This window comes from Pseudophryne corroboree (genome assembly GCF_028390025.1).
Source record: "Pseudophryne corroboree isolate aPseCor3 chromosome 3 unlocalized genomic scaffold, aPseCor3.hap2 SUPER_3_unloc_6, whole genome shotgun sequence".
NCBI classification, from domain to species: Eukaryota; Metazoa; Chordata; class Amphibia; order Anura; family Myobatrachidae; genus Pseudophryne; species Pseudophryne corroboree.
In genome coordinates, this window is record NW_026967552.1 from 1,917,955 (window position 1) to 1,937,879 (window position 19,925).

The 19,925-nt window shown below is 45.3% G+C and overlaps 2 protein-coding genes across 2 annotated transcripts in view; one reads left to right on the plus strand and one right to left on the minus strand.

The window, feature by feature from the left end:
* LOC134984503 (zinc finger protein 585A-like) overlaps window positions 1-19,925 on the plus strand; it is a 593,603-nt gene that overhangs the window by 341,323 nt on the left and 232,355 nt on the right. The gene's annotated exons all lie outside the window — the stretch shown is intronic.
* The window catches only part of LOC134984505 (zinc finger protein 260-like), a 123,020-nt gene that overhangs the window by 33,355 nt on the left and 69,740 nt on the right, over window positions 1-19,925 (minus strand). The window lies entirely within an intron of this gene.

Genomic DNA, 19,925 nt, shown 5'->3' on the forward strand with positions numbered 1-19,925 from the left:
CAGCCTGTGTAGTGTCCTGATATTATTATTATACAGGGGGAGCAGCCTGTGGTGTCCTGTTGTTGTTATTATTATTATACAGGGGGAGCAGCCTGTGGTGCCCTGATATTATTATTATACATGGGGAGCAGCCTGTAGTGTCCTGTTGTTGTTGTTATTATTATTATTATTATTATTATTATTATTATTATTATAATACATAGGGAGCAGCCTGTGGTGTGTTGTTATTGTTGTTATTATTATTATTATTATTATTATTATTATTATAATACAGGGGGAGTGGACTGTGGTGTCCTGTTATTATTATTATTATTATTATTTAGAGGTAGAAGGCTGCATTGTCCTGTTGTTGTTGTTGTTGTTGTTGTTGTTATTATTATTATTATACAGGGGGAGCAGCCTTTGGTGTCCTGTTATTATTATAATACAAGAGGAGCAACCTGTGGAATACAGTTCTTATTATTATTATTATTATTATTATTATTATTATTATAATACAGGGGGAGTGGACTGTGGTGTCCTGTTATTATTATTATTATTATTATTATTATTATTATTATCATTATTTAGAGGTAGAAGGCTGTGTTGTCCTCTTGTTGTTATTATTAATATACAGAGGGAGAAGCCTTTGGTGTCCTGTTATTATTATAATACAGGAGGAGCAACCTGTGGAATACAGTTGTTATTATTATTATTATTATTATTATTATTATACAGAGGGAGCAGCAGCCGGTGGTGCCCTGTTAATAAAGACATATGGGGGTGAGGGGGTCTGAGATAGTCACTCTGATGTCACATATATATATATTGTCAAAGTCAGAAAAATGTCTCTATGCACATTGCCATATTTGCACCGCACACTGGTCCGCGCTGCGCATGCGTACGCTCTCCCGTGAAGGCGCATACCCGCGATAGCGTGCACTCGCAGGCGCGGTATGCGTATTTACGGTAGAGTTTATGTAGTCGTAGCGTGCGACTCATTCGTTACAAATGTTCACAATTAATGTAGTTTGTAGATCATGGTCCCCTTGATAGATTCTGAAAGTTTGGTTAAAATAGAAGGTCCCTGTTTAAAGGAATCCCTCTTTGTATTGTACGAAGGGTCTGACAGGAATCATACAGCAGTGTTTGGTACCCATCGGAAGAGTATTTAATTAGCAATATTCCGGTGTTGGTTTGGAGCGTATTAATCGCTCGTGCGAATAGTAATGGACATAAGAAGTTTATGTCCATTTCTATTATTTACTCATACTCAGGTATGCGGCGGGAAACCTAGTTCCCCACCCACCTGAGCTGTTTGAAATCGTCACAGCCCACCTGTATGAATCACCCTATGACCTTTTGTTATGATGCAGGGCCGAATTCCTTCGGCCAATGGACAAAGGGATTGTAGGACCAGGAGATTGCATTGTGTGTGGGGCATAAATAGGCAGGCCGACCACATCCAGCTCTCACTCTCTCATCAACGGTTATCTGCTGATAGCCGGGAGCTGGATATCGAGGCGCAGGCGATCATACCCTTTGTGCGTAAGTTTCTCTCCGTAACCATTGTCTTTCTGTGAGCCAATTTCTCTCATCTCTCTCTCTCTCTCTCTCTCTCTCTCTCTCCCTGTTCTGTTCTCTCATATCTCCCCTAGACTAGGCTAGTATTGTATTGTATTAGATAGTATTGTATTGTATTAGATAGTATTGTATTGTATTGCATTTAGGTCAGTGTAGTATTGTCCTTTTGTATTTATTGTTTAGTTCTGTGGTTAGGAAGTCTCTGTTATATTGTAGTGTATCATTTGTACTGTTATCCCCTTTTACAAATATATTAGATATAATACAGTTAATAGGCTTTGGAACCTAAACCAGTATCTGTGTATTTTCTATAGTGTTAAGTGTTCACTTGAGCGTCGGTGACGCTCAAGCAGCTTTGTAGTTAGTCAGGTTACACAAGGTTGCACTTACACCCTGTGCTCACATTAAGGTATTCTGTGTATTTCATTGGTATAAGGTTTAAACATTAAGGTATAGCGTTGTGAGCGTCTGCGCCGCTGGTGACCTCCTCGTGGTCTCGAGCGTATGCTACGCCATAGCGAATCATTACTCTAGTCATAGCCAATAACGTGTCCTGTGATCACTGGGCCGTGAGCGAACGTGACGCTTGAGCGTCTCGCCTACGGCTGAGCGATCGTTACGCAACTAGCGTACCATTACGGTACTTCTTAAGCAAACAGCGTACAGTGTTCTTAGACTTCATAAAGGGTTGTTTATACGACAAAGGAATTTAGCATTGTCAATTGGGGACTCGTCCTATCCTTCTCATATCTGCACTAGGTAGATCAGCAGACATTATCCCCCAGCAAAGGGTGGGAGGTTGTCTCCCAGTGCTGACGGGATAAGCGTCTGCTTCGCTTAGATAAAGAGTGCTGAAGGAATCCGGGAACCGGAAGTAAGAACAAAACGCTTGTGTCTTTTAAAAACTGTTTTATTTCTCTTCTGTCTTGCGTATACACGCACGCATACATTTATCTGCATTTCTTTTTTTTCAATTTCGTATATCACTATTCCTGTTTGCCAATTTTTATAGTTGATAGAAAGTGCTAAAAAGAGATTTGCTGCTATTTCATAGTAAAGGTAATAGTTAAAGTATAGAACAACACACGATTTGTCTAGGAGACAAGGCAGTCAGTGTGGATTGCGGTAGATGATCAGGGATCATTTACATTGATAAAAGTATATATTGTGTTACGGTGGATCTTTGCATTGCGTACACGTGTCGCTAACAAAGACTAGCGTACGCAATCCAAAAGGCAGACGCACGCAGCGTACATTACGCAACGTAGCGTCCGGTTACGCTCACGTAGCTCAAGTCACGAAAAGTTGAATTAGCGCAAAGCGATAATTAGCGCAAAGGCGATAAGTAACGCACAGCGGTAGATAACGCGACGCGGTAAATAACGCAAATCTATTTTTGGAAAAAAATCTGAAATTTAGTTTAACAGATCCTGCTCCTAATTGGTAACACTGTTGGACTGAAGACAATTTCTGCGCAGAAATAGATATAGAAACAAAGTGTACATGTGTTGAGTGAGTGTGGTTTTGTATACATAAGTTTATACAACTTTAAGGTGGAACCAAAAGGAAAGCCGGGTACTCGTCAAGGGACATACGTGTAAGTGACATATACGGTGGCTAGGGAGGCATCCCTGGTTAAATAATATTTGAGCATTAGAGTATAGCGGACCATAAGGTAACAAGACCAGGAGGTCATAAGGTAACAAGACCAGGAGGTCGTAAGGTAAAAGGTCCGCTATAAAAGTCCAGTGGCACAACGCCTGGGGTGTTGGTGCAGAACCCATATAGGCCATACAAGCTCTTGCTGAAGGAATCGCGGCCGGAAACATCGATTCCATTTGATCATTCAGTACATAACAAGTAGTGCTTGTGTACTGAACGATTGGACCGCACGTAATTGTGTGCAGTAGTTAGTAATCTGACCTAATACCATTAGAGTAAAGTGGTCACAAACGCTATTTGTACATTCTGACGTGATTTGTGTAATTTTTTATTTTTGGAAGGGAAGTTCGCTGGTCACTCAGGAACTATCTAACAACCCCAACTTTACTGGAAAGAGTAAGTGTCCTGCGGGTAACCCTCATATGTTCCAGTAAACTGAAGGTTCCATAGGGGCCCTGTATCGAGTACGCCAGCACCACGTCGGTGTGATCAGGTCGTATTGGTCGAGGTGGGCGAGTGAGTGGGGTACTCGGTAAACCGCCACCGCCGGCCTACTGTGGAGTAATTTGGTTGTCTGAAAAGGCTTGCTGAAAACCTTGATACAGAGATCCAAGGAGGACTAAGCAACACCTGCAGACTATGGGGGCCAGTTGCTCAGGTAGGGGGCGATCAACCCTGGTTCAGGTTGATTCTGTGAACCGACCAGTTGGGTCGGCACGATATGTAATGTGTGAAAAATATGGAAGTCACACCGAATCTTTATGTGATGAATGGGAGAGAATGACTGTACAAGACAGGGACAAATTCCCAAGAATAGGTAGCTTTAGTCCAGAAGTGTTACAAAATTTAAGGAGGAGGATATGTCTCGTAAAATCAGCAAAGAGACGAATTCAGCATCATGATTATTTACAGTTATGGCACCAGGAAGGTGAGATACAGAGAGGTTTGGCTCTGGCGGCAGGATCTGGGGCAGTCAGGAAGCTGATAGCCACAGCTCCTCCTCCACCATACATTGCAGGAGAGAAGTTGATTACGGAGAGAAACGCACTGGGTTATAAAACAAAAACTCTTAGTAACCTTGTAAATGTTAATGATGTTAACCAAATAACTCATGCAAGTATTAACCCGTGCAAGATGTACCCTGTTTTGAACCTTCCTCAGGAGTGTGATCAAGAAGACGATTCAGCAACAATTTCAGCTCTCTCTCTTGCAGCCACCATAGCAGAGACCACAGTAGGCACAGCGACACCCACGAGATTAGTGAAAGCCCCTAGCGGAGGGATAGGTGAGGTCGTGTCAACGGGTAAGTACGGCACCATGCACTACACTGAAACAATTGTACCACAACAAGCTGTAGAATCTACACAGGAAGAGGCTGTTAGAATTGCTCCTGTAAGGGTAATAGCAGTTCCCAATGGAAAAACAGATGTGTCTGGAGCCACTCCCATAAGGAACATTGCCATGTACACTCCATTTTCCAGAATGGAATTAAGAACAATAGTGTCCGAATTTCCTGACCCCAGGAAGGATTTAGTTGCTAGCCAAAAATACATCAGGGATCTAGGTAACACTGTAGAACCCAACAACAAGGATTGGCAGATACTGCTAAGAGCTTGTTTACCTTCCAATGTTGACGCAACTCAATTTTTAGCTGACTGTGCATTGGATAAAGATGTACCGCTTACAGACGTGTACAACAAGGATAATGTAAAAAGGATAAATTTACAGCTAAAGGAGTATTTCCCAGCCGTTGTTAAATGGAATAAAATATTTTCCATTAAGCAAAAGGAGTCCGAAACGGCAACAGAATATTTTCACCGGGCACTATTAGAAATGGCAAAGTACACTGGTATAGAAGACATTAAGACCAACCCAAACCATCGAGAAGTAGCAGTATCTGTACTGATGGATGGTTTGAAAGAAACATTGAAAGCTAGGGTACAGACCACGCAACCATGCTGGCGAGGTCTGTCAGTGTCCGGCTTGAGAGAGGCTGCTATTGATCACGACAGAAATATCACTAGGCACAGGGAGTCGCAAAGTGATAAGTTGATGTCCGTAAGTATACAGGCGCTGACCACAAAGCAGCCTGCGTATGTACCACCGAATCCTGTGGGTAAGGCAAGTGTAATAACATGTTTTTCTTGTAACAGACCGGGACACTTTGCACGAGAATGTAGAACAAAGAATGTACAAAGATCTTTTCAACCCCCTAGACAACAACACAACACACGACATTGGGAGCAGGGTCCACAGAGGCGGAGTTTTGAGCCACATACAGGGGAAACAAAAAGATACCCCCCGAACAGAGATTAGCATGCCTCTGGTAGTTCCCAGCTAACTCCCTCACAAGTAGTTGCTGCCAGCGGGATTCAGGGAGGTCAGCATACCCAATAGGGGTGTGGCCATACCTGTAATCTGCAGCCAGTTAAGTTGATTGCCAGCCTTGGAAGTGAACCAGAAATTGCAATCAATGTAGCTGGAAAAACTTTAAACTTTCTTGTAGACACAGGGGCGGCCAAGTCAGTGATAAATTCGACAGTGGGCATGAGAACCACTGGTAGGACAATTCCAGCCATGGGAGTAACAGGAGTAGTCCAGCACTACCCTGTTAGCAAACCAGCCGAGATTACAATAGGGCCTTTGCATACCAAGCATTCCTTTTTGCTGGCTGCATCGGCACCAACTAATCTCCTGGGTAGAGACTTACTATGTAAAATGGGTTGCGTCATTTATTGTACTCCTGAAGGTGTATTCTTGGACATCCCTGAGAATCACGCTCAGGAGGTACGAGACATGTTAGACTCCCCATCAAAATTAATGTCACATTCCATTTTGACAAATAGGAATCCATCCCAAGTAGAAGAGATGACATCTCAGATACCAGAGTCACTTTGGACAAAAGATGGACAGGACACTGGATTAATGGCAAACGTAGCTCCAGTAGTTGTACAAGTAAAAGATGGTAGGATAGCTCCAAAAATCCCACAGTATCCTCTGAAGCCAGAGGTGGAGTTAGGAGTTTTCCCAGTAATAGAGCGCTTGCTACAACAGGGCATTCTAGTAAGAACGTCCAGCACAGCAAATAGTCCCATCTTCCCTGTTAAAAAGAGTGGGGGGAGGGGTTACAGGCTAGTGCAAGATCTAAGGGGGATTAACAAAATAGTTGAGAGTCAGTTCCCCGTAGTGCCTAATCCAGCTGTCATCCTAATGCAAATTCCTCCCACTGCCAAATTTTTCACTGTTATTGACCTCTGCTCCGCATTCTTTTCGGTACCTCTGCACCCTGACAGCCAATATTTGTTTGCATTCACATACAAAGGAGTCCAATACACGTGGACTCGGTTACCCCAAGGTTTCATAGATAGTCCAAGTATATTTTCTCAGGCTTTGCATGATTGTTTACAGTCTTTCCAACCGGAGAGTGGATCAGTGTTGATACAGTACGTGGATGATCTACTACTGTGTTCTGATTCATTGGAAGCTTCCCTGAAGGATACGAAACAGCTCCTGTTTCATCTTTCAGACACAGGTCACAAGGTTTCCAAAGACAAGTTACAATTATGCCAAACTAAGGTAAAATATTTGGGACACTGTCTAACACAAGGACTGAGACACCTGACCGCTGATAGAATCCAAGCCATTAGAGACATGACACTGCCACAAACCCAGCAACAGATCAGGACGTTTCTAGGAATGTGTGGGTATTGCCGTAATTGGATCCCAGGGTTTTCCATATTGGCGCTACCTTTGCAGGAAATGGTCTCTTCAAACAAACCTGATCGGATTTCGCATACAGACGAATCTGAAACAGCATTTGAGAGACTCAAGCAATGCCTAACGCAGGCACCAGCACTAGGTATGCCAGACTATGGGAAACCCTTTGAACTATACGGAACAGAAAGTGCTGGGTGCGCAGCAGGTGTACTAACACAAAAACACGGTGATGCCAGCAGGCCAGTTGCATATTACAGCGCTCAGCTAGACACGGTAGCGCGATCCCTCCCCACATGCTTGCGTAGCGTTGCGGCGATAGCATTGCTAGTGACAAAAAGCGAAGATGTCGTGCTAGGCCACAACCTCACAATCCATACACCGCATGCGGTATCTGCCTTATTGAATTCTGCCCAAACCAGACACGTCTCATCAGCAAGGTTTACAAGATGGGAATTGGCATTAATGGCCCCAGTAAACATCACCATAAGGAGATGCAGTGCATTAAACCCTGCAACATTTCTCCCAGGTGTGCCTGGTCAGACACAAAGGGTGGAAGGTGAGAGTGATGGGGAAGGAGGATTTAATGCAAAGGAAGATACACATGATTGTATGGAATATTTGACCCAAAATTTTACCGCAAGGCCTGACATCAGTGACAATCCACTGGAAGATGCAGAACTCACGTTCTACACGGACGGTAGTTGTCACAGACAGTCAGACTCGGGAGACTTGTGTACTGGATACGCAGTCGTAGATGACCAAGACACCATAGAAGCGGAACCGCTAGGCCCACCTCACTCAGCCCAGGTTGCTGAACTGGTCGCCCTAACCAGAGCATGTGAATTGGCTAAGGGTAAGTCAGCCAATATCTACACCGATTCTAGATACGCCTTCGGGGTAGTCCATGATTTCGGAGCCCTATGGCGGCTCAGAAATTTCATGACGGCAGCTGGCACACCGATAGCGCATGCAGCTCATATAAAAAGGCTTCTAACAGCGATACAGGAACCCGACAGAGTGGCTGTTATCAAATGTAAAGCACATACATATAGTCAAGACCCAGTGTCACTTGGTAACAGCCGAGCAGACGAAGCCGCAAAGCTTGCAGCTGCTACCCCCATACAGACAGACACCACACAACTGATGGTATTTAATACCATCAACACACAAAAGTTGTGTGAGATGCAGAATTTGTGTTCCACACAGGAAAGAGCAGTCTGGAAGGCAAAGGGATATGGCCAGGAGTCCTCAGGGCTCTGGACGGATGGACATGGTAAACCGGTGGCCCCCAGGGCATACCTTCCATGTCTGGCTGAAGCAGCTCACGGGCTGACTCATCTAGGCAAGGAGGGGATGTGCAAATTGGTAAGAGCATACTGGTGCGCCCCAGGATTCTCCTCTCATGCGGGTAAAAGAGCAATGTCATGCCTTACCTGTCTGAGAAAGAATATTGGAAAAGCAATACCTACAGAACCATCCCATATCCCACCTGCCGGCGGCCCTTTCCAGGTAATACAAATTGACTTCATTCAATTACCCCCATGTCGAAATTTGAAATATGTACTTGTCTGTATAGATGTTTTCTCGAATTGGGTCGAAGCATTTCCAGCAGCTACAAATACTGCCATGTTTACAGCTAAGAAAATTGTGCAGGAATTTGTATGTAGATATGGTATCCCTAGAATCATTGAAAGTGATAGGGGTACCCATTTTACAGGTGATGTCTTTCAAGGAATGTGTAAGTTGATGGGAATTGATAGTAAGCTGCACACTCCGTACCGTCCACAGGCGAGTGCGAAGGTCGAAAGAGTGAACAGCACTATTAAAAATAAATTGAGTAAAGTAATGACAGAGACAGGATTGACGTGGCCAGAAGCTTTACCCATTGTTTTGTATAGCATCAGAACCACTCCCAGGTCCCCTCTTAATCTGTCTCCTTTTGAAATCTTGTTTGGTCGACAACCGCACGTCATGATTAACCCTCAGGATGATTTGAAATGTAACAATGAAGTAACTGTAAAGTACTTGATTAACATGAGTAAGCAGTTGAGGAGTCAAAATGATAATCTGAAGTTGGTGATTCCTGATTTACCAGATAGTAATTGTCATGACATTGAACCTGGGAATTATGTAATGATACGAAATTTTCTACGCTCAGGTTGTCTTATTGATAGATGGGAAGGACCATACCAGGTCTTATTGACTAGCACCACAGCATTGAAGGTTGCTGAGAGAGAGACTTGGGTCCATTCATCCCACTGCAAAAAGGTTGCTGATCCAGAGAAGTCCCGTGATAAGGAACAGACGGTAGAGGTTGTATCACTAGAGTGTCTGTTCCAGGAGGACTGAGGCGGCACCTGAGCCTTGAAGACCGGAAGCAGTTGTCGACTCCCCACTCCCTTTTATTGTTTTTCCCCACTTCCCAGCCCCTCTCCCTTAAAAAAATTTCTTTTCCCCCTTCTCATTCTTCTCTATTTTCTCCTCAAAGATGGACTTGCCCCAAGAGACTGTGATCCGGATTTTGATGTTAACCATGATGTTGACCAGAGCAGTCTGTTCCGGCGAGAGTACCATAGAGGTCGAGAGAGGTTCTGGAATGGGTTCCGATTATGATGATGGAGGCGTAGTTTTCCAAGATCAACCAAACCAACAAGCAAAGGCGAGTATCAGAAAACGATCCGATAGAAGAAATTGTGATGGATTGTTAGCTGAAGAAAATTGTATCTGTAGGCTCTGTGATAATCTGGTTGAAGATGGATGCATAAAGAAATGCCAATCCAGTTTTAATATCCATATGGACCGGCATCCATTGAGTGACTATCACTCCTTAGTGGGTAGCGTATTAAACCAAACAGATTGTTGGGTATGCTCTCAAGTACCTCAGGGTCACAGCAAATCAGGGCTAGTACCATTTCCTTTAACGTTAGGGGAGGTACTTGAGCTAAGTGGTGGGAGACCGGTGGATCGGAGGTTTAACATCTCCAGCCCTCCTAGTTTGAAGCTCCACCAATACCATGTGGATAGGTCCCTCTTATGTTTCAACATCTCCAATCCCAGAAAACCGGGAAATTGGGAAGTGTCGTGGAGCAACCTTACCATGACCTTTTCACACAGAGCAGATAGAATGCCTACAGATACAGAGCTCGTACGCCACATAGCCAGTAGAGGAAAATCTTTCCGGTATCGATATACCTTAGGAAATAGGATTACTAGAGTTGGAGAGGTATCACCAGGATACTGTGCACATATCGTACAAACCGATACGTGCATTAAGCAGATGGAAGAATTAGGGTCAGGAGATTTCACCTGGAAGGTTTGTAACATGATCATGTCCTTCTCCGTCCCTTATGTTCTCCCCGATGATGCATATTTCATATGCGGGAGAAAGGCGTACAAGTGGCTTGCCCCAAACTCTGAAGGATTGTGTTACATTGGAAAAGTATTGCCTGAAGTGATGACTGTTACACATGACAAAATGAAGGACATACACCGTGGTGCCCAAGCTCCTTATACTCACACTCATTACGAGCACCGAGTTAAAAGACAACTGTCAGAAAGGTTAGAGCATCCGGCCTCTGATCTTATCCATGAATCCACCGGGATTCAGGTTCTGGTAGCGTTAGATTTCACTCGTACCGCTCGAGGAGTGATGAATTATAGATACATTTCCGCACTCGCCAATTTGTTAGATAATATCACTGAAATGTATGATGACACGTTTAGATACACTGGAAGAGAACTTCAAGCTTACAAAACAGAACTAGTTCAGCATAGGATGGTTCTTAATTATCTTACAGCAGTAACAGGCGGATATTGTGTTACATTGGCAACACAGTACGGCATAAAGTGTTGCACGTATATCACAAATAGCACCGAGGATCCGGTAGAGGTCATAGACCAAAAGATGGATGATATTCTGCAATTAAAGTGGGAATTTCGTCGAAAACACAATCTCACCCTTGCTGCTGTAGGTAATGAGCTGACTGGTTGGGTGTCATGGTTGAACCCGCGAAATTGGTTCTCCGGTTTAGGAGACTGGGCTCAAGGAGTCATAATGGATGTTGGAAAGTTTCTACTATGTATCTTGGGTGTCATTATATCGATTGGATTGATATTTAGATGCGGGCAGGCTTTAATGAGGTGCAAACAAAGTACAAGAGTGATGAGCTTGAGGAGCGAGGAAACTGTAATTAACCTGGATTTGATTTATGACCCAATGATAGAAACCAGAATGTGATGAAAATGCGATTATACGGTCCGTTTCTTTCACCTGTTTTTCTGCTTTTCTCCAAGATACAAAGACCCCCTTGGACGAGGAAGTTGACGAGACGCTATACAGACAACAGACAAGCACCAAAGAAGAAGATTTGACAACTTTAAATATGGACACTTGATGAACTTTGCCATGGATCCCCAGTTTCCCTAGTATTTTTAAACTCACGCTAGCCCAACATTTTTGTAAATCTGATGGCACTGACAAAGCTTGTTGCTCATGCCTAAGGAGCAAAACAGCGCAAAGAAGACGACTCTCAACAGATACCGAACACAACTTCAACAACAGGTGTACATTTCCCTGACATAGAATATCATTGCATTTTTCGTAAGTGTTCTTTATCTTCATCTCTACAACCCTCAGGTAACGACACACATAGACGATAGGGAATACAGGCACAGATATCAGCAACCACATACCTCCCCCATTCATGTATCATCAACTAAAATGTGCATCCCCATTTTGTTACAACCACAGCCGAAATGAGCTCGGTAGAGTTTGACAGCCCATCCACAGACCTGTACCACAGGATAAGAAGGAATTCAAATGTATACTTCGCAATACCTCGAAGCTTGATTTACCACACGTACGGCACGATGATACATGACCCTCCAAACATGGACTCATACACACATGCTTCTGCTTTCTCACTAGGTCATACCCTCTTCACACCTACTCCACTCTTCTCCCCTACCCAACCATGGAAATCAATTAACCCCTGACTTACATTTTTCTCCTTAAATATTTTAGAAGGTGGCAGTTATTATTGACTGCCAAAGGGTGGACTGTCAAAGTCAGAAAAATGTCTCTATGCACATTGCCATATTTGCACCGCACACTGGTCCGCGCTGCGCATGCGTACGCTCTCCCGTGAAGGCGCATACCCGCGATAGCGTGCACTCGCAGGCGCGGTATGCGTATTTACGGTAGAGTTTATGTAGTCGTAGCGTGCGACTCATTCGTTACAAATGTTCACAATTAATGTAGTTTGTAGATCATGGTCCCCTTGATAGATTCTGAAAGTTTGGTTAAAATAGAAGGTCCCTGTTTAAAGGAATCCCTCTTTGTATTGTACGAAGGGTCTGACAGGAATCATACAGCAGTGTTTGGTACCCATCGGAAGAGTATTTAATTAGCAATATTCCGGTGTTGGTTTGGAGCGTATTAATCGCTCGTGCGAATAGTAATGGACATAAGAAGTTTATGTCCATTTCTATTATTTACTCATACTCAGGTATGCGGCGGGAAACCTAGTTCCCCACCCACCTGAGCTGTTTGAAATCGTCACAGCCCACCTGTATGAATCACCCTATGACCTTTTGTTATGATGCAGGGCCGAATTCCTTCGGCCAATGGACAATGGGATTGTAGGACCAGGAGATTGCATTGTGTGTGGGGCATAAATAGGCAGGCCGACCACATCCAGCTCTCACTCTCTCATCAACGGTTATCTGCTGATAGCCGGGAGCTGGATATCGAGGCGCAGGCGATCATACCCTTTGTGCGTAAGTTTCTCTCCGTAACCATTGTCTTTCTGTGAGCCAATTTCTCTCATCTCTCTCTCTCTCTCTCTCTCTCTCTCCCTGTTCTGTTCTCTCATATCTCCCCTAGACTAGGCTAGTATTGTATTGTATTAGATAGTATTGTATTGTATTAGATAGTATTGTATTGTATTGCATTTAGGTCAGTGTAGTATTGTCCTTTTGTATTTATTGTTTAGTTCTGTGGTTAGGAAGTCTCTGTTATATTGTAGTGTATCATTTGTACTGTTATCCCCTTTTACAAATATATTAGATATAATACAGTTAATAGGCTTTGGAACCTAAACCAGTATCTGTGTATTTTCTATAGTGTTAAGTGTTCACTTGAGCGTCGGTGACGCTCAAGCAGCTTTGTAGTTAGTCAGGTTACACAAGGTTGCACTTACACCCTGTGCTCACATTAAGGTATTCTGTGTATTTCATTGGTATAAGGTTTAAACATTAAGGTATAGCGTTGTGAGCGTCTGCGCCGCTGGTGACCTCCTCGTGGTCTCGAGCGTATGCTACGCCATAGCGAATCATTACTCTAGTCATAGCCAATAACGTGTCCTGTGATCACTGGGCCGTGAGCGAACGTGACGCTTGAGCGTCTCGCCTACGGCTGAGCGATCGTTACGCAACTAGCGTACCATTACGGTACTTCTTAAGCAAACAGCGTACAGTGTTCTTAGACTTCATAAAGGGTTGTTTATACGACAAAGGAATTTAGCATTGTCAATATATATATATATATATATATATATAGAGTAATAATTCAGGAACATGACTGGGGCGGTGAGGGGATCTGGGAGTGTCACAGTGACATCACATATCTATAGTAATAATACAGGGACATGACTGGGGAGGTGACGGGGACCTGGGAGTGTCACAGTGACAAGAGAAAGAAAGTAGACTTCTTTGTGGGCGCACTCTTGTGAAGAAATAATGAGATATTCTCAAAGAATAATACTTAACTTTTATTACAAATGATTAAGAAATGATTCAATCTCCTGAGAACAAATAATGTCTCCTGCCGCCCCCACCCTGCTGCCCACCTGCCTGTCTCCTGTCGCCTTTCCCCTGCCTGTCTCCTGCCACCCCCACCCTGCTGCCCACCTGCCTGTCTCCTGTCGCCTTTGCCTGTCTCCTGCCACCCCCACCCTGCTGCCCACCTGCCTGTCTCCTGTCGCCTTTCCCCTGCCTGTCTCCTGCCACCCCCACCCTGCTGCCCACCTGCCAGTCTCCTGTCGCCTTTCCCCTGCCTGTCTCCTGCCACCCCCACCCTGCTGCCCACCTGCCTGTCTCCTGCCGCCTTTCCTCTGCCTGTCTCCTGCTGCCCACCTGCCTGTCTCCTGTCGCCTTTCCCCTGCCTGTCTCTTGCTGCCCACCTGCCTGTCTCCTGTTGCATTTCCCCTGCCTGTCTCCTGCCACCCCCACCCTGCTGCCCACCTGCCTGTTTCCTGTCGCCTTTCCTCTGCCTGTCTCCTGCTACCCCCACCCTGCTGCCCACCTGCCTGTCTCCTGTCGCCTTTCCCCTGCCTGTCTCTTGCCACCCCCACCCTGCTGCCCACCTGCCTGTCTCCTGTCGCCTTCCCCTGCCTGTCTCCTGCCACCACCACCCTGCTGCCCACCTACCTGTCTCCTGCCACCCCCACCCTGCTGCCCACCTGCCTGTCTCCTGTCGCCTTTCACCTGCCTGTCTCCTGCCACCCCCACACCTGCTGTCCACCTGCCTGTCTCCTGCCACCTTTCCCCTGCCTGTCTCCTGCCGCCTTTCCCCTGCCTGTCTCCTGACACCTTTGCTACACCATCGGCTGGATCTGTGAATCCTGAGGTCACGGAGACTGTACGCCGCAGCTCCATGAATGAGGCCATGAAATTTCCCTCAGGAGACCCTGTCCCTTCACAACCATTTCTCACCCTTACACCACTTCATGGCTGCAGCCATACTCGTCTGACAACTCAGGACACATAGAGCACATGCTCCGTACGGGTCCTGCACATGAGCGGTGTACCGAACATCAGTTCGTTGTGACTCCACCCACAATAGCGCTACACTCTAGATCAGGCCCACAATGCAGTACAGCCTTATGGGGCTGGGTCACAGGAACCTCGGAGACATTGACCAGCACTCTATGGCTGTGGGGAAATAGGAGACTTAATGGCAACTCTATTCCATATTTACTATGTTACATGTGCAATATATTTTATGTATTATATTTATTCCAAGGAACTCCAGCTGTGGGGAACGGACTCTTGATTACACATCACACGTTCTGTATTCTCTCTGACTCACCGAGGATGGACAAGGACAGGAGTCACAGGACTGAGAGAATAATAAATATCACCCTGGAGATCATCTACCTGCTGACTGGGGAGGTGTGTGGATCTGGGAGCGTCTCAATGACCTTATATCTATAGTAATAATACAGGGACATGACTGGGGAGGTGAGGGGATCTGGGAGCATTACTGTGACCTTATATCTATAGTAATAATACAGGGACATGATTGGAGAGGTGAGGGGATCTGGGAGTGTCACAGTGATGTCACTTATATCTATTGTAATGATACAGTGACATGACTGGGGAGGTGATAGGATCTGGGAGCATCACTGTGACCTTATATCTATAGTAATAATACAGGGACATGACTGGGGAGGTGAGGGGATCTGGGAGCGGAGCAGTGATGTCACATATCTATAGTAATAACACAGGGGCATGACTGGGGAGTGAGAGGATCTCGGATCGTCGCAGTGACATCACTAATATCTATAGTAATAATACAGGGACATGACTGGGCAGTTGAGGGTATCTGGGAGCGTCACAGTGACATCACTCATATCTATAGTAATAATACAAGGACATGACTGGGGATGTAAGGGGATCTAGGAGTGGCACAGTGACGTCACTTCTATCTTAAGTAATAATACAGGGACATGACTGGGGAGGTGAATGGATCTGGGTGCATCACTTTTTGAAGTCACAAATATCTATAGCAATAATACAGGGACATGACTGGGGAGGTGAGGGGTTTAGGAGCGTCACAGTGATGTCACTTTTGTCTATAGTAATAATACAGAGACATGACTGGGGGGGTGGGGGGTATCTGGGAGTTAATACAAAACAACTGATTTTGAATACACCTTAGGCGCTAACACCTTATACACAGATACCATATAACACTACTGATGAAATGGGACATTTCTTCAGTAGTGTTATATGGTATCTGTGTATAAGGTGGTAGCGCCTAAGGTGTATTCAAAATCAGTTGTTTTGTATTAGCTCTTTTGGTGATTGGGAGTCACTAGAGTACATCTGGGCAGCTCTTCCCCAACAAGCGCTATTTTCTGTTCCACCTATATATCTTTGGTATCTGGGAGTGTCACAGTGACATCACTTATATCTATAGTAATAATTCAAGGAAATGACTGGGGAGGTGAGGCGATCTTGGAGCGTCACAATAACATCACATATCTATCGTACTAATACAGGGACATGACTGGGAATGTGAGGGGATCTGGGAGTGTCACAGTGACATCACTTTAATCTATAGTAATAATACAGGGACATGACTGGGGAGGTGAGGGGATCTAGGATCGTCACAGTGACATCACTTCTATCTATAGTAATAATTCAGGGACATGACTGGGGAGGTGAGGGGATCTGTGAGTGTATATATTGATATTTGATGTCTCCACCATTACACAGGATTACACAATAGCGAAGAAGACATCCAATGAGTGTGAGACACCCAGCAGCCATCCTCGTTTATCAGGAGGACTGAGTAGAACCCAGAGCCCCATCACGGTGCCTCCACCTCACTCACTGACACATGAGAGACACAATGACCAGAAGATCCTGGAACTCACCAACAAGATCGTTCAGTTGCTGACTGGAGAGGTGACTGCTGGGAATGGGACATTATACAGTAACACAAGGGGATGTGTCTGGGTGATGACTGGAGAGGTGACGGCTGGGAATGGGGCATTATACAGTAACACCAGGGGACGTGTCTGGGTGATGACTGGAGAGGTAACTGCCGGGAATGGAGCATTATACAGTACCACCAGGGAATGTGTCTGGGTGATGACTGGAGAGGTGACTGCTGGGAATGGGACATTATACAGTATCACCAGGGGACGTGTCTGGGTGATGACTGGAGAGGTGACTGCTGGGAATGGGACATTATACAGTAACACCAGGGGATGTGTCTGGGTGATGACTGGAGAGGTGACGGCTGGGAATGGGACATTATACAGTAACACCGGGGGATGTGTCTGGGTGATGACTGGAGAGGTGACTGCTGGGAATGGGACATTATACAGTAACACCAGGGAATGTGTCTGGGTGATGACTGGAGAGGTGACTGCTGGGAATGGGACATTATACAGTATCACCAGGGGATGTGTCTGGGTGATGACTGGAGAGGTGACTGCTGGGAATGGGACATTATACAGTATCACCAAGGGATGTGTCTGGGTGATGACTGGAGAGGTGACTGCTGGGAATGGGACATTATACAGTATCACCAGGAGATGTGTCTGGGTGATGACTGGAGAGGTGACTGCTGGGAATGGGACATTATACAATAACACCAGGGGATGTGTCTGGGTGATGACTGGAGAGGTGACTGCTGGGAATGGGACATTATACAGTATCACCAGGGGACGTGTCTGGGTGATGACTGGAGAGGTGACTGCTGGGAATGGGACATTAAACAGTAACACCAGGGGACGTGTCTGGGTGATGACTGGAGAGGTGACTGCTGGGAATGGGTCATAATACGGTAACACCAAGGGATGTGTCTGGGTGATGACTGGAGAGGTGACTGCTGGGAATGGGGCATTATACAGTAACACCAGGGGATGTGTTTGGGTGATGACTGTAGAGGTGACTGCTGGGAATGGGACATTATACAGTATCACCAGGGGATGTGTCTGGGTGATGACTGGAGAGGTGACTGCTGGGAATGGGACATTATACAGTAACACCAGGTGATGTGTCTGGGTGATGACTGGAGAGGTGACTGCTGGGAATGGGACATTATACAGTAACACCAGGGGATGTGACTGGGTGATGACTGGAGAGGTAACTGCTGGGAATGGGACATTATACAGTAACACCAGGTGATGTGTCTGGGTGATGACTGGAGAGGTGACTGCTGGGAATAGGACATTATACAGTAACACCAGGGGACGTGTCTGGGTGATGACTGGAGAGGTGACTGCTGGGAATTGGACATTATACAGTAACACCAGGGACGTGTCTGGGTGATGACTGTATCACTGTGTGTGTCTGGTTCCTATAAGGTGTCAGGATGTCACTGTCTATGTCTCCATGCAGGAGGGGGAGTATGTAGAGGAACACAGGGGTCTGTACAAGGACGTGATGGAGAATCACCGGCCCCTCACATCACTGGGTAAGAGGAGACTGTCGTGTATTGTACAGAGGAGAGCAGGTATGGGGGTCCCCTATATACACACATCATCTGATAATCACATATATACACTGTACTCAGTCACTGTGTGTCTCCTACAGATGGGCCCAGTAACAGAGATACCCCAGAGAGATGTCCCCGTCCTCTGTATTCCCAGGATTGTACAGAGGAGAATCACAGGATCCCACAGGAGGATCAGGTAGGTGGGATTTAGGGTCTCACCAATATACCAAAGTGACTGTCACTATATGATCTGTAGAGGATCTGTGTGTCTTATACACTGATATTATACTGTTTCACCTCAGTTTAATTAGACTGTATGCAAATGTCATTATAGTGTTTGTGTTTTATTTTTTGATTTTTAGGTAGAACGTCTGTCTGATATTAAAACAGATTATATAGAGGGAGAAGAAGAGACGTATGTGACTGATATAAAGGCAGAAGATATAGAGGGAGAAGAAGAGACGTATGTGACTGATATAAAGGCAGAAGATATAGAGGGAGAAGAAGAGACGTATGTGACTGATATAAAGGCAGAAGATATAGAGGGAGAAGAAGAGACGTATGTGACTGATATAAAGGCAGAAGATATAGAGGGAGAAGAAGAGACGTATGTGACTGATATAAAGGCAGAAGATATAGAGGGAGAAGAAGAGATGTATGTGACTGATATAAAGGCAGAAGATATAGAGGGAGAAGAAGAGACGTATGTGACTGATATAAAGGCAGAAGATATAGAGAGAGAAGAAGAGAAGTATGTGACTGATATAAAGGCAGAAGATATAGAGGGAGAAGAAGAGACGTATGTGACTGGTATAAAGGCAGAAGATCTAGAGGGAGAAGAAGAGACGTATGTGAGGGGTGATCAGCAGTGTAAGGAGGAGGAGATCCCTACAGATATCAGCACAGGTGAGTAATAAACACTTATTACAGAAGTCACATATTCTCATTGCTCAGTCACTACAGCAATCTCTTATCCTACACCCTCCTCTGTCAGTACAAACTAATGAGGGAAATGTATCTGCCCTGTGAGGGAGTCAGGAGGCATCAGCCCCTATTATACTTTTGCTCTCCCCCTCACATCATGTCACTGTGTGTTACCAGCCCAGAGATCTGACCAGTCTACTCCCCACACTCTCTGGTGTATCTCATACATCAGGAGCCATCAGCCCCTATTATACTCCTGCTCTCCCCCTCACATCATGTCACTGTGTTACCAGCCCAGAGATCTGACCAGTCTCCTCCCCACACTCTCTGGTGTATCTCATACATCAGTAGCCATCAGCCCCTATTATACTTTTGCTCTCCCCCTCACATCATGTCACTGTGTGTTACCAGCCCAGAGATCTGACTAGTCTCCTTCCCACACTCTCTGGTGTATCTCATACATCAGGGGCCATCAGCCCCTATTATACTTATGCTCTCCCCCTCACATCATGTCACTGTGTGTTACCAGCCCAGAGATCTGACCAGTCTCCTCCCCACACACTCTGGTGTATCTCATACATCAGGAGCCATCAGACCCTATTATACTCCTGCTCTGCCCCTCACATCATGTCACTGTGTGTTACCAGCCCAGATATCTGACCAGTCTCCTCCCCACACTCTCTGGTGTATCTCATACATCAGGAGCCATCAAACCCTATTATACTCCTGCTCTCCCCTCACATCATGTCACTGTGTGTTACCAGCCCAGAGATCTGACCAGTCTCCTCCCCACACTATCTGGTGTATCTCATACATCAAGAGACAT